The sequence below is a fragment of the Chiloscyllium plagiosum genome, unplaced genomic scaffold, assembly GCF_037043375.1.
Source record: "Chiloscyllium plagiosum isolate Xiang-an unplaced genomic scaffold, Cpla_swu_hap1 HiC_scaffold_46, whole genome shotgun sequence".
In the NCBI taxonomy this organism is placed as follows: Eukaryota; Metazoa; Chordata; class Chondrichthyes; order Orectolobiformes; family Hemiscylliidae; genus Chiloscyllium; species Chiloscyllium plagiosum.
Genome location: NW_028270184.1, coordinates 60835769 through 60851636, shown reverse-complemented (window position 1 = coordinate 60851636; position 15868 = coordinate 60835769).

Sequence of the window (15868 nt, the reverse complement as noted above, 5' to 3'; positions counted from 1 at the left end):
TATCCTCTTAGGACTGGAGATTTGAATTCAGGAAAAAGAATGAGTTGTACAAATGGCAATGTTGACAGAAGATGTGGAGAGAGAGATAGACCCTATTATATGGGCGAAATAAGGGAATTGTGGAAAAATACAGATCCGTCCCCTAGAAATAACTTTAAAATGGAAAGGGGATTTTGTTTCTGAGCGACATTATCCCATTTCCGTAGAAGGTAAACGAGGACTGCAGCCAGTATTCGAGGGGCTACAGATGGACTGTTGGAGCCATGTATGTCTCCTTATAATATCCTAATTCTACCAGTGCGGAAATCTGATGGAACTTATCGATTGGTGCAGGATTTGAGGACATTGAATCGAATAGTACAGTTCAGGCACGCAGTGGTGCCAAATCCCTGTACGTTATAAAGTAAGATCCCTCATGACCACAAATGGTTTAGTGTGATAAATTTAAAGGATGCCTTTTAGGCTTGTCCCTTGGCGGAGGAAATTAGGAATTTGTTCGCCTTTGAATGGGAAGATCCCAAGACAGGACGAAAACAGCAATACCGGTGAATCGTGCTCCCCCAGGGGTTTACGCAATCCCCGAATTTATTTGGACAGATGTTAGAATAAATATTGGAGAAATTTAGCAGCCCCAAGGGAACTACCCTGTCCCAGTATGTAGACGACCTCTTAGTAACAGGAAAGAGAAGAGAAAGAGTAGTAGAAGCCACTAAAAAAAATGTTGAATTTCCTGGGTCAGCAGGAACTGCGAGTATCTAAAAACAAAATACAATATGTGGAGCGAGAAGTGAAATACTTGGGACATTTAGTTAGTGAGGGAAAGAGAAAGGTAATCCCGGAACAGTTAAAGGGAATAGTGGGGATTCCGTTGCCCAGGAATAAACGAAAATATCTTAATTGTTTGGGTTTAACTGGATATTGCAGATTGTGGATTGATTCTTATGCTCAAAAGACGAATAAATTAGATCTCAAACCATTAGAGGAGGAACCAAAGTGTCTGAGTTGAGAAGAGGAAAAAGAACTAGTTAAGAATTCAAAAGAGATCTGATCCATACCCCCATGGTAACCTTACCTTCTCTAGATAAACCTTTCCAGCTCTTTGCTACCGTTGAGAAGGGAGCGGCTTTGGGCGTATTAACCCAGAGGTGGAGAGGAATAAAACAGCCAGTAACATATCTTTCGAAGCTCTTGGATCCAGTATCCCAGGGAAGGCCTGAATGTGTGCAGGCCCTGGCTGCCACTGCATTGTTGGTGGAGGAAAGCAGAAAGCTTACATTTGGGGGAGCCCTAATAGTAAGTGCTCCACACCAAGTGAGAATGATCCTAAACCAAAAAGCTGGGCGATGGTTGACAGACTTGCGGATTCTGAAGTATGAGGCAATATTAATACAAAAGGATGATCTAGTGTTGGTCACGGACAATTGTTTAAATCCAGCTTCCTTTCTTTGGAAAGGGAAGGAGAATCTCCTCAGAATCCAGAGCACAACTGCCTTGACTTTATAGAATAACAAACTAAGGTCCGCATGGACCTGAGAGATGTCCCACTTCATGCAGGAGCCTGACTTTTTATAGACGGATCATCCCGGGCGACTGAAGGGAAAAGAAATAACGAGTATGCAGTCGTAGACGGGACGAAAGGTAGTGTGGTAGAGACAGGAAGGTTGCCAAATGGGTGGTCAGCTCAGACCTGCGAACTCTATGCATTGGAAAGAGCCCTTAGGGCATTAGAAAATAAAGAGGGAGCAGCGTACAGTGACTCAAATATGCATTTGGTGTTGTGCACACTTTTGGAAAGATATGGCAGGAAAGAGGACTGATCAATAGCCGGGAGAAGGAATTAGCAAATGAAGAGTTGATTGAACATGTCTTGGAATCCCTATTACTCCCCCGAGAAATAGCGGTAGTGCATGTAAATGGTCATCAGAAAGGAAATGAACCAGAAGTTAGGGGGAATATATTAGCCGATGCAGTGGCTAAGGAAGTAGACCTGGACCCACAAGGAGTGGTGATTCATTCCATAATACCTACTGTCCCTGATCCCCGGAAGCTCCTATAGTTACTGAAAGAGAAGAAAAAGAATTGAAAGATTTTGGGGCTGAAGAAAACAGCAGACGGGCAATGGATATTACCCGATGGAAGGGAAATGTTAAACAAAATGATGATGCGAGAAATTATGGCTGTCCTACATCAATTCAACCATTGGGGAGTACAAGCAATATGTGATTTAGTTCTTAGGGAATATGGATGTAAAGGAATATATACAATTGCTAAACAAATATGTGAGGGATGTATAATATGCACAAAGGTAAATAAGAAAGTCCTGAGAAAACAGACCCCGGGAGGAAGAGACCCGGGATTGAGAGCCTTCCAGGGTGTATAAGAAGATTATACTGAACTACCCAGATTAGGAAAACTAAAATATATGCTGGTCATAGTAGATCATCTACCTGGTTAGGTTGAGGCAGACCCTCTAGCTACTGCCACTGCGAGTGTGGTGTCTAAAACAATATTAGAGCACATAATTCCCCGATATAGATTCCGACCAAGGAACTCATGTTACCTCTAAAGTGTTACGGGGGTAATGAAAGGTTTGGGAATTTTCTGGGAGTTCCATGTTCCATGGCACCCACCATTATCAGGAAGGTTTGAGAGAATGAACCAAACACTCAAACGACAGCTCTCTAAATTGGTAATAGAAACCAGACTCCCTTGGGACAAATGTTTACCTATAGCTCTCGTGAAAGTACGAACAGCCCCAAGGAAAGATTTGGGACTAACCCCTATGAAATCATATTTGGATTACCTTATCTGGGAAAGAACAGAGAATTGACAATTCCCGAAACTGAAGACTTGTTCTAAAGAGGTATATACTGGGCTTGTCCGCCTCTTTGTCTTTCCTCAGGAAACAGGGTTTATTGGCACAGACACCGCCCCTTGAATTCACCGCCCACCCCATCCGGCCGGGAGATTGGGGCTTCGTAAAATCATGGACAGAGACTAAATTGCAGCCGGACTGGGAAGGGCCATATCAGGATCCTTTGACCGAAATGGCAATAAGGACAGCGGAGAAAGGCTGGACTCACTACACTCAGATCAAAGGGCTAGTAAAATGTCCAGTTGAGGAAGAAGTCTGGACAGCCGAATCAACGCAAGACCCGCTGAAACTCAGGCTGAAGAGACTTAGAGTAACTGATTATACAGGGGTACGAGCACGGGATTATTTATGTAAGATTGTGTATTAAGGTTTTTTTGTGCTTCTGCACAATTTTTAGAATGCTGGGGATGCTTAGAGGAATGATGCCAGCTCTCTTAGTATTGGGATTTTTTCAAATATAATTTTCATATGTGTTATTAACGGTCTCTGAGTCTGATAATCAGCAAGTAATAGACCTGATGCATGTAACTTAGTAAATTGTACGGATGTAGATAATCAGAGACAGTACCGCAGCTCAGAGATACATCTTAAGTCCATTGGGAATGGTACTTGGTATAATGGCCTCGTCACAGTACACTGGGCCCCCTTCCGACCAGCTCGTGATTGTCCCGATAAAAAGTGTACCCCAATATACCTAATGATAAAGAAAACCACATGGCTCAAAGCAATTCTGGGAGGTGGGGGGCAACTATGAAATACAATTAGATGAAACATTTGGGATAGAAATGTAAGCAAACGGGAAGAGTTTCTCGGGCTGTTGTTTTCAAATTAGCGTAGGACAGGGAAAACGGGCAGAACTATTGGATAATAAGGTACAACCTTTCACCCTTCCCGATGATCCAAAGTAGTAAAAATTATAGAGATGAAGGACGTGAAACAGACCATCAAAATAGAAAATGGATACAGGGATGCAAATGCCTGGGTTGAATGGGTAAAGTATACTTTAAAAAGTCTGAACAAGAGCAATTGCTCTGCATGTGCCTCCGGTAGGCCAGTGGCCCAGGCGGTTCCCTTTCCGCTCGGGTGGAAGTGAGACAGGAAGGGCATGAAATGTATGATAGCCCTGTACCTGGATAAGACTGCATGGAATGATAGGAATTGTACCTCCCTATCTCTTATTTTCGCTCCTTTGGAGAAGAAAGATTCAAAAGCCTTCCTATGTTTTCAACCGCAGTTGGAAATCACACGTCACGTGTGAGTAGACGAGGTACAAATCGGTCTAGAGATTTGGGGGAGCTGAAAGTATGTACAGAGATTAAGAATGTCACCGAAACGGACAAGGGAGGGAACTACTCAGCACCAAAGGTTCCCCGAGCAGACCTGTGGTGGTACTGTGGAGGCAAAATATTGAGACCCACCATACCACTGGATTGGAGAGGGATATGTGCAATTGTACAATTGGTAATTCCATTTACCCTGGCATTTGAGAAGGAAAAGATAGTGGGGAAAAAGGGAAGGAGTAAGAGATCACTGTTAGACACTTCTTTCGATGACAGGATTTATCTCGATTCTGTTGGAGTCCCTAGGGGAGTACCTGATGAGTTCAAGGCTCGTAATCAGATTGCAGCAGTCTTTGAGTCAGCTCTCTTTTGGTGGGTAACAATTAATAAAAATGTAGATTGGATAAATTACATTTTCTATAATCAACAGCGATTTATAAATTATACCAGAGATGTGGTTAAAGGAATATCAGAACAGCTTGATGCGACAAATAGGATGGCATGGGAAAACAGAATGGCCCTTGACATGATTTTAGCAGAAAAAGGGTGTGTGTATGTGTGATGTTAGGAGGAAGCTGTTGCACCTTTATTCCTAATAACACTGCACCTGATGGTTCAATTACTCGGGTGTTAAGGGGATTGACTACCTTAGCAGAGGAACTGGCTGAGAATTCAGGAGGAGACACATCTCTCACGGGATGGCGTGAATTATGGTTTGGAAAATGGAAGGGGTGGTGGTTTCCATCCTTACTTCCCTGATAGTAGTAGCCGGGGTATTGGTAGCCATTGGCTGTTGCATCATGCCCTGTATACGAGGACTCACCCAAAGACTGATTCAGACAGCCTTAATGAAACAGATATCCCTAAAATGGAATCAGGCAGAGGAACTTTGTCGATTAAATAATGAGGGGATGAGTGAGACCAAGATGGATGAACTCTCCGGAATGATGCTTCTTTTGGGGGCAATGCTTAAAAGAAAAATGCAGAAGATAACAAATGGTAATTAAAGAAAAAGGTGGAAATTTTGGGATATAGGTAAAGTAGTATCACTTCTGCAACATAATTATTTATGCAAGGTTTATGCACTCACACCAGTGTATAATGGTTTCAACCAAAAGCTGAGTCAACAAGAATGAAAACTAGGTAAAAACAATGACTGCAGATGCTGAAAACCAGATTCTGGATTAGTGGTTCTGGAAGAGCACAGCAAATTCCCGAAATGTCGATTTCGAAGCTACTTGGATGCTGCCTGAAATGCTGTGCTCATCCAGCACTACTCATCAAGAATGAAAACTATGTGAAGGAAATATAGAATTGTTTTTGTATTAGCTAAAATGTGCTTACAAGAATGAAACGTGCCTGCAGACAATGGTAGATGTTACAGACAAATAGATAAGATGCTGTGAGAATGCAGGTTAAGCCAGATATGCCTGTACAAGCAGTAGTTATAAGCATCTGTTTCCCACTTTTGCAAAAACACAAAAACAAACCCCAATTAAAAGGTCATAAGGATCAATATGGTTGGGGAAAGGGAGAAAATGTCACAAATGGGGGATTTAGATATTAGTGATGGAGGATATACCTAACAATGGACCACAGCAGGATGTGGTGAAATGGCAAAGTAAAGCTTGTACTTTGTTATGCACAAGGCCGGATAAGGCAAGCGAGAATCAATAGTAATTGGCTCCGGATTTGGAGTAGTGAATCCTCTATAAGATATGTATTTGCTAAACTCTGTGTGCCTTATTCCAGGCACCACGCTTGCAAGTGTCTAATAAACAAACTGATTGCTTCAGATCTTGTCTTGGGCTGAAATTATTGAAGTAAGTGAGCTTTGTTTCTCACAGTCTGTAATTTAAATTTACTGTGCTTTCTATTCTCTCAACTTCTCACATTAATTGCTCCTCGTTTTCTTCTTAACTTTGAGACAAATCTCAAAATTCCGGGCACAATAAAAGCGATATGAATTGTAAATTAGTATCTGGACAAGAGAACCAATGAACAGCTACATAGACCTCTTGAACATGGGGGCTGGGCATTGAGAACAGAGGATCAGTGGTTAGCACTCCTGTCTTACAGTGTTATGCACTTGAGTTTGATTCCATCCTTGGCCATATGTTTGTGTGGAGTTTGCATGCTCTTGTTTTCTCCCACAATCCAAAGATATGCAGGTTAGGTAAATTGGCCATGCTAAGTTGCATGTTCTGTTCAGGGATGTGTAGGTTATGTGCATTAGTCAGAGGTAAATGTCCAGTAACCTGAGAGCAGAATGGTGCTGAGTGGATTATTCTTTTGAACGTCAGTGTAGACTTGTTGGGCCAATGGCCTGTTTCCACACAGTAGGGATTCCATAAACTTAGAATTGTGTTTCACTAAACAAAACTGACAATTTTTTTTAAATGTTGCATTTAAACCTTCTCTTTAACATCAATTGTCAATCTTGTAAAATATCTCAATGCAACAGAAATCAATGTTCAAACAAAACACTGCACATAAAGCCACACAAAGATCTTCATGACCATCTAATCACTGTTTAGTGGAATAATCACAGTAAATATCTTATTGTTCCTGAGATCAATCACCACTATCACAGTAAGGATCTGGTTATCATTCCCTCCAATAAATGTAATCGTTGTCCTCTGGTATTTCAGTTCAGTCGTTATACACCATACTGGTTGGTCAAAGCATGGTTACTCTTTATTATGAAGTGCCAAGGGTTCTAACGGCAAGAGATGTTGTTCGATCTGATTTGTTGTGTGTTCTCAAACAAGTTTTCACTATAAATATTGCAAAAGAATGTGTTTATTTGGTCTTGTTCAACTTCTGATGCTAACATTTTCAGTTCATGTTCATTAAGCATATTTGGAGAAAGTGAGGAAAGCTGTGGTGTTAGAAAAGTGCAGGCACATTCAAAGAGCAGGAGTATCGAAAAGATTCCTGATGAAGGGCTTATGCCCAAAACGTTGATTCTGCTTCTCTTGAATGCTGCCTGACCTGCTGTGCTTTACCGGCACAACGCTCTTGCCATTAGAAATATTTGACTGAACATTCAGAGACAATACTAAAAGTCACCTCTGTCAATTTAATTTACTGTGCTTTCTATTCCCTGAAGTTTTCATGTTAATTGCTCCTGTTTTTCTTCTTAAATCTGATACAAATTTCAAAATACAGAACACAATAAAATTCACATGAATTATAAATTTACATTCTCGAAGAAAACCAATGGAAGGCGATATAGAATTCTTGAACAGCCTACACGTTTGAATGAAAAAGCAATTCCTTCTAAAAAATGTTTCCACGTCTGTATCGTTTTCTCAATTCAATAATCCTGCAAGTAGTTTATAATTGTCAGTTGATGTCTCTGAATGAGTACCTAATCAATGTCAATGTAACAGCTGAAACATTAACAACAGATTGATAACTGGGTGTTAAAGACCTTATTTGAAGCCAACAAATGGTTGGTATTTACTAGAATCCCACCAGAAAACATTCTTGAATCATAATACAAGGAATGAGATACGTGAGAGATGTGCAAACCTTATTTTTAAATGAACAAACTTCAATATTTTCAAAGCATTTCAATCTTACGGTCAAAATGAACAGGTGAATGGAAAAATAAAAACAAGCTTCTGACATTTCATAAACTGAACAACAATTACAAATTCACTTTGATCAGAGGACAGAGTAATATTCAGATGAATCACAACATTTAGTTACATAGTAAGTAACCAGCTGACTGACAAGTAATAGGTGGGAGCATTTGTTAGTTTCCTGAAGAAGATATCAACTTTATTTCCAATTTATAGCACGACAGAATAATGTTTAATGTGTATCAATTGTTTGAACTTGCCCCTTTGCAACAAAATAAAGGATCAATCTCATCGTAATCTTTAATTCTGCAACATTATCAAATATTCTTATAAGCAACAGAATTAGATACAGATATCCCCACTATCTGAAAATAGAGCGTTATTATGAAACCTTACATAAGCTGAAAAGGCGTAAATCGAAGAAGCTTTAATCTTTTTCCTTTTTTTTCATAAAAGTGAAAACCCCCTCCGGTTTTCTTTCAGTTAGAGAAAGCAGGGACAGATGGAAGTCTTTTGTAAAAGCAAAGTGGCTAAAGCAAACTTTCCAAAAGTGGGGGATTCGTGTACACATATTTCTTGATAACCTGACACAAATAAGTATCAGATTTTGTGATTATTCTTATAATAGATAAAAGCAGATCTAATGTTGGATTGAAAAGCAATTCAATCTGTGCTTGGGTACTCTCTAATCACCATTCAGAGCAGCTCTTGATATATTTCTGTTGAAGGTGTGATGTGAAACCTTCCCTCTGGTCTCGTAATAGAGACCCTGCCACAGCTCCACAAGCTCCTTTCATAATGTTCCCACCCAGGACGGCAGGACTGCAATATTATGTTTAATGTGGTTACTCAAATCAAAACTAATCAGCTGTTTATTGCAGTAATTTGGATGGGAATAAATTAGGTAGTTTCTGTGTGTAATGGACTGGAAATTACACAATATTTTACAATAACAATGTAATAAAGGAATGATAAACTTAAATAAACAGGAATCTCATGACAATTCTTTGAAAGACAAATTGACAAAACTGCGTGATCATTGTACTTTGATTTTAAAAATGCATCAGTCACTCAATGTGAAAATTCAGCTGAAGACAATTTCCCTTCCTTTCAACAACGTACAACTTTCACAAATTCAAAATGAATAAGCATTGAAAAAGGAAGGAACAAGCAGATGGTAATTCGATTTTCTTTACCCAAACATGCGATTAATTTTAAGTAAAGTTTGATATACGAAAAAAGGATACTCTTATTGTGGTTCGAAATACAATAAATGTGACCATGAAGTGAAATATAATCAAATCAATTTAACTATGCTTTCTCAGTTAAAATACAGTTCAATATTCTAAGTAATCGAGTGATTGTACACTGCAATATCTTTAATTCAGTGCTGAGACATAATTCCACATTTATACCCCTTATAGTGAAGCAAACTTGTGCCAGGAGTCAGAGGAGGTAGGGGAGGTCCTGAATGAGTACTTTGCTTAAGCATTCACGAGTGAGTGGGACCTTGTTCTTTGTGAGAACAATGTGAAACAGGCTGATATGGCAGAACAGGTCGATATTAAGATGGAGAATGTGCTGAAAATATTGAAAAATCATGGGGTTAGATAAGTCCCCTGGGCCAGAAAGGATATAACTTAGGTTGTCATGGGAAGGGAGGCAAAGGATTACTATGTTTTGGCAATGATCTTTGCATCCTCATGTCCACTGAAGTCATACCAGATGATTGGAGGGTGGCAAACATTATTCCCTTATTCAAGAAAGGCAAGTGAGATATTCCTGGGAATCATCGATGAGTCAGTCTTACATCAGTTGTGGGCAAATTATTGGAGAGGATTCTGAGAGACAGGATTTATGATTATTTGGAAAAGCATAGATTGATTAGAGATGGTCAGCATGGCTTTGTGAGCGGCAGGTTATGCCTCACAAACCTTATTGAATTATTTGAGGATGTGACAAACACATTGGTGAGGACAGAGTAGTGGATGTGGTATGTCTGGACTTTAGCAAGATGTTTGATTAGGTTCCACATGGTAGGCTCATTTAGAAAGTAATGAGGTCTGGGATACAGGGAAACCTGCCTGGTTAAATAATAAATTGGCTGGCCCATAGAAGACAGGGTGAGATTACATGGATAGTTTTCAGCTTGGAGCACGGTGACCAATGATATTCTGAAGTGATTAGTTCTGGGACCTCTGCTCTTTGTGATCTTTTATAAATGACTTGGATGAGGAAGTGGAAGGGTGGGTTAGGAAGTTTCCAATGACACGAGAGTTGGTGGAGTTGTGGATAGTGTGGAGAGCCTTTGTAGGTTGCTAGAGGACATTGACAGGATGCAGAGCTGGGCTGAGAAGTGGCAGATGGAATTCTACCTGGGAAAATGTGAAGTTATTCATTTTGGAATTTCAAATTTGAGTGCATATTTTCAGATTAAATGCAGGATTCTTGACAATGTGGTGGAAAAGAGGGATCGTGGGGTGCACGTCCATATATCCCTCATAGCTGACATCCGAAGTGATAGGGTTATTAAGACGGTGTATGGTGTGTTGGCTTTCATTAGCAGGGAGATTGAGTCTAAGAGCCACATGGTTATGCTGCAGCTCTATGGATCAGTGGTGAGACTACACTTATAATATTGTGTTCGGTTCTGATCATCTCATTATACATAGGATGCGGATGCTTTAGAAAAGCTGCAGATGAGATTTATCAAGATGTTGCCTGGACTGGAAGGCATGTCTTCTGAAGAAATGTTGAGGGAGCTGGGCTTTGCTCATTGCAGTGAAAGAGGGTGAGAACTTACTTGATAGCTTTGTGTAAAATGATGAGAGGCATAGATAGAGTGGATGATGAAAGACGTTTCCCCACAAAGTGGCATAAGTTTAAGGTGAATTGGGAAAGTTGTGTGGAGATGTCAGAGATAGTTTCTTTATACATAGTGGTGGGTGCGTGGAATGCACTGCCAGTGGTGGTAGTAGATTCAGATCCATCAGGGACATCTAAGCGACTCTTGGATAGGCACATGGATGATAGTAACTGAAGGGCATGTCGGTTAGTTTGATCTTAGAGTAGGATGAAAGATCGGAAAAACATCGTGCTGTACTGCTCTATATTCTATGGACTGAAATGAACAATTATTACATATTAGCAACATATAGATTTTCAAAACTCTATTAGCATACTTAAGAATAATGATAAATTTCATCTTGCTATTTGACTGTGCTATCTGCAAAAATGACCAGGAATTATTGCATGGAAAAGTAATTCGGCTTTTCTAAATTTATAAGGCTGGGATTACACAGATCATTCAAATGAGCAAAAGTCATATTTTTAAGTGCGTTTTGCAGCAGAAGTAATGGATTCTTTTGTCGTTGCATTGATTGGAAATAAAATTGATTTTTGTATTACTGTATAGGTACTAGGGAATATTGGATTCAATTCAGATATAAACTTCACTGTTGTTGGTAGCAAGACTAAACTAAAGCATATAATAATTATTATCATGCAAATGCCTTAATAATTACTGTTACAATTCTGAAAAAAAGATATATTGCACCATTTTTCAAACATTCAATAAATTAAATTGTGAATCTCATATACTTGTTACCCAGACAATTATTATGCAAATTATTGTAATGGTAATGACTTAATAACTAATGCTAAATCCTAAACAGATACATTGGTTCAATAATTTGTCAGCCTGTTGCTCTGAAATTGATTGGATATTATTAAGATCCATAAACTGAGGGACAAAATATAATAGCTCGCTTGATAGAATTGAGGGGAAAAATGAGACAGTGTTTATTGAAAAGGATTGTTTTTGTTTAAAAATGCAATTGATGCAAGAATAATATATTTTCCTCCATTGATTTTCTTGTAGAGACATTTTTTTTTAATTGTCATGATTCAATGTTGAGACACTTATGTCAGAGTCTGCAAAGGGGAGAGTGAGAGAGAAAGAATTTTTTTAAAAGCTGAAATGAAAGGAACTGGCGAGCAGAGGAGCTCCAACTGTAGTGTCTCACTCTGCCAACATCTTAGGGTGAGCTGGAATGCAGACTAGTCAAGGAACAACCTGACACAGTCATACGCACAGAATGTTAGCTTACAATGTCCTAGACACCACCGTCACCATCCCTGTATGTCCTGTCCCACCGGCAGGACATGGATGTAACAGAAATGCTGGGACATGCAGGGTTATGGACTAAGATCTGCAGAATGTGATCAGTGTGATTTATTTAACATTTCTCCAGAATATTAAACTCCAGTACAATTTGAAAAGTTATTAGCGTCATCAGACTTGAACTACAAATGTCAGAAAAAAATTATCAGGAAGTTAAAGCACAGATCGAGGCCACTTGGCCAATCCCATATGTGTTGACTGTAATAGAACTCCCCAGGCTTTACAGCTTTTTGTACTCACCATTGAAAGCACCAATTTCAGACTGTGAACTCTGCCCAATATGCTTTTATAATCTGTTTTATAAATGTATTTCTTTGACAGCTGCACACCTGGTTTCCTTGTTTCTTTCCCAGCCGTTACTCCATTCCCCGTGGCCTTGCGGGACGACCATTTCTGCTGTTTAATCTCTCCTGCTTTCCCCGTGTGACAGACTGTCTTTTTGTCCTTGTCTCACCCCCACCTTGCTCACAACTTGTGACATTTCTGATGGTTCCCAGACCTCTGTAACTATCACTGCGCCCCCTGGGTCAATGGCGCGAGTTTTGAGTTCTCTTCCTCCTGAGATAATCAGAAATCTTTCCGGTTGCAGTTTCCCCCAGATTTTATTTTGAAAAGCAGAGCATTTGTGTCAGAGTCAAGTGTTTGTGAGCCTTCATCCACAATTCCGAGCATTTGGATGTAATTTGTGACCCTCTCACAGATGTGTAACGTTACTCGATTGCCTATGCTAACATGGCCGCAGTGTGCAATATAGGTGGGTTGGGCTAGCCATGGTTAATGTGGGGTTATGGGGGTAGGGTGGGTGAGCAGGTCATTGTAGACTCGATGGGCCAAATAGACTCTTTCTGCACCCACTGGATTCTGTGATTCTAACTAGTTGTGATTGTTGTCCCATTTTCCTCATGCCAGGTTCATTCAACTCAGACACATATGATTCTGTGGGTGCTCACTCACTCCTTCCCTTCAGTTTTACATCAATTTCACACTGTATGTGAGGGTGGGAAAGGATTTGTAAATATACATACTCCAACCAAAACCCCTCACAGGTCAGGAACTGTTTCTGCTACTTTCATCACTCACAAGGAACACGAAAATAAAGGTTCCGTCACAAATCTTACAGGAACATAGCGGTTATAAACACCAGGAAGGGCTGAACAGCAGAAAACGCTTTTTGCAAGAAAAGGGGAGGCTCAGAGACAGCCTGGTACAAGTAGAAAGCTTTGTGCCTGTGTTTTCAGAGATTTGTGGTTGAAATCATTGGGTTGGAAGCATGTTTCATATCCCCAGATCATCAAAGGTGCTATCTAAATGTGCATCTTTCTTTCTATCTGTCTGAGTTAACAATCAGATGGACAGGTCAGTGTCTGAGTGTCTTTCCAAATCCCTGATTGAATGTCTCCCCCCACAATCTCAGGTGTGTCGCCACTCACTGGGTCACGGAGAAACTCTGCCGTTACAATGGGAACTGTCTTTGCTGTCAACTCTCCTCGTGCTTCCGCCTAATCCCTTCATTAAATCCCAGATGCCTCTCGTCCACCCACATGGACATGTTGAAGAGCATGACAGGAGAATGGATTGAAACCGAGAGTTCAATGCCAGAATGAAATAGAAAGAAGAAAATAAGCGGTGATTGTGGATCCCAGGGGATACAGACTCCAGGATTAGTCCTTGTGGGCATTCCCGCAGTAATACAAGACAGCATTCCATGATGAGAGTTAAACGCGAGTGGCAGGAGAGGGAGCCACTGAACATGAGCAGGTTTAGTTCAAACACAGGAGGTTTGTTCAGTCAGTAACAGTGTGTTCGACATGGAGGTTACGTGAGCAGTGAGGGGAAATGTTGCCACAAGCTGCCTATGGATAACTTGCATTGGAACAGGAGGAGGCCATTCAGCCCCTCAACTCTGCTCTGCCATTCATGATGATCATAGCTGATGTGTGACCTAACGTACAACTTTCAAAACCCTCTAATTTCATCAATAAACTCCTCTGCAACACACAAGATGAGTATGGGAAAACTAAACATCTGCAAATGCTGGGAAATCAGAAACAAAATCAGAAATTGCTGGAAAAATTCAGTAGGTCTGGCAGCATCTGTGGAGAGTGAACCGTTCGCGTCCAGTGACCAGTCAGGTGACCAGCTGCAGCTGACCATTTTGCTGTTTCTGTAACACTCTCTTGAACAGGTTCTGGTGCGAGGGGAATGAGATTGTCAATAACAACTGAGAAAAAAGGAGGCCGTACTCAATCAGAATTAGGAATTCACTTACCCCTCCCAGCGGGACACTTACCGACACAGTCACACTGCGGAGAGGCCGCTCACCTGCCCCACGTATGGGAAGCGATTTACTCCATCTTACAATCTGCTGAGGCACCAGAGATGGCACAGTGGATTTTGACCCTTCCCCTGCTCCATGTGTGAGAAAGGATTCATTCAAACCTCTCCCCTGCGGAGACATTAGTGCATTCCCACTGGGGAGAGGCCATTCACCTGCTCAGTGTGTGGGAAAGGAATCACTCAGTCCTCTGACCTGCTTAAACACCAGTGAACTCACTCTGGGGAAAAAAAGTCATTCACTTGTTCCCTGTGTGGGGGGAGATTCACTCAAATGCAGCACCTGCAGAGTCTCCAGTGAGCCCACACAGGGGGAGAGCCCATTCAGATGGTCAGTGTGTGAGAGGGGATTCAGTAATTCATCCTGCCCCACTGAGACCCCAGTGAGCCCAAACCACGGGAGAGCTCATTCAGATGGTCAGTGTGGGAGAAGCGATTCAGTGATTCATTGCTCCTGCTGAGACTCCAAGGAGCCCACACCGAGGAGAGGCCATTCAGATGCTTAGTGTGGGAGAAGGGATTCAGTGATTCATCGCTCCTGCTGAGACTCCAAGGAGCCCCACACCGAGGAGAGGCCATTCAGATGCTTAGTGTGGGAGAAGGGATTCAGTGATTATTCCTGCCCCAGAGACTCCAGAGGGTTTACTCTGGGTAGGAGCTATTCACCCCTTTGTGTGACAAGGGATTTGCTGCATCTTCAACACGATTGAGAGACCAGTGAGTGCTCACAGGGAAGTGGTCATACACCTACACCGTGTGGACTGCAGGATTCTCATTTTGATGTTACTGTCCATCAGAGTCAGGAGTGGACCTTGTACATGATGACAATGCTGGAGTATTGATGTTGTTGTTGTTAACCACATTAACTGGGCTGGAGTTGACTGAACTTACATTGCCACTTTCTGAACCTCAGGATGCCTCTCTGGGCAGTAAGTCTCCACAAACAGCAATGTGACAAGGAGCAGGGATCATCTGTTTTGATTTAAATTGTGATTGTAGCACGGCTGCTTCACAGCCTTGGAGTCCAGCCTTGGCCAACAGCCTGTGTGGAGTTCCCACATTCTCCCCATGATAGTGTGTTTCCTCTCCAGCTGCTCTGGTTTCCTCCCACAGTCCAAAGATGTGCAGGTCAGGTGGATCAGTCATGCTAAATTGTCCACAGTATACAGGATTGTGCAGACTAGGTGGATCAGCCATGGGAAATGCAGTGTTACAGTGAAAGAGTGCTCTGGGCATGATGTTCTTCAGATGGTCGGTGGGGTTTGATGGGCAAATGCTCTCCTTCCACACTGTAGGGATTTTATTCTATGATTGAGGATAAAGGCTACACAGCACTGTGCCCTTGGAGAAGGAGCATGTGGTGTGCATCAGTGCTCTCGATGCCTTTAGAGGTGGGCATCGCACGAGGTATAGTGCTTTATCTCCACCATTGCCCCCCTCCCCACAACTCTACCTTGACTTTGTCCCTTCTCATTCTGTCACTTGTAATGGTTTGCTTGGCCCGTAATGGGATTTGTTTATAAATATTCAATTGGTAACACAAATGGTTTACTGCTGGTGATTATATGTCTAGATTAGAGTGGTGCTGGAAAAGCACAGCAGGTCA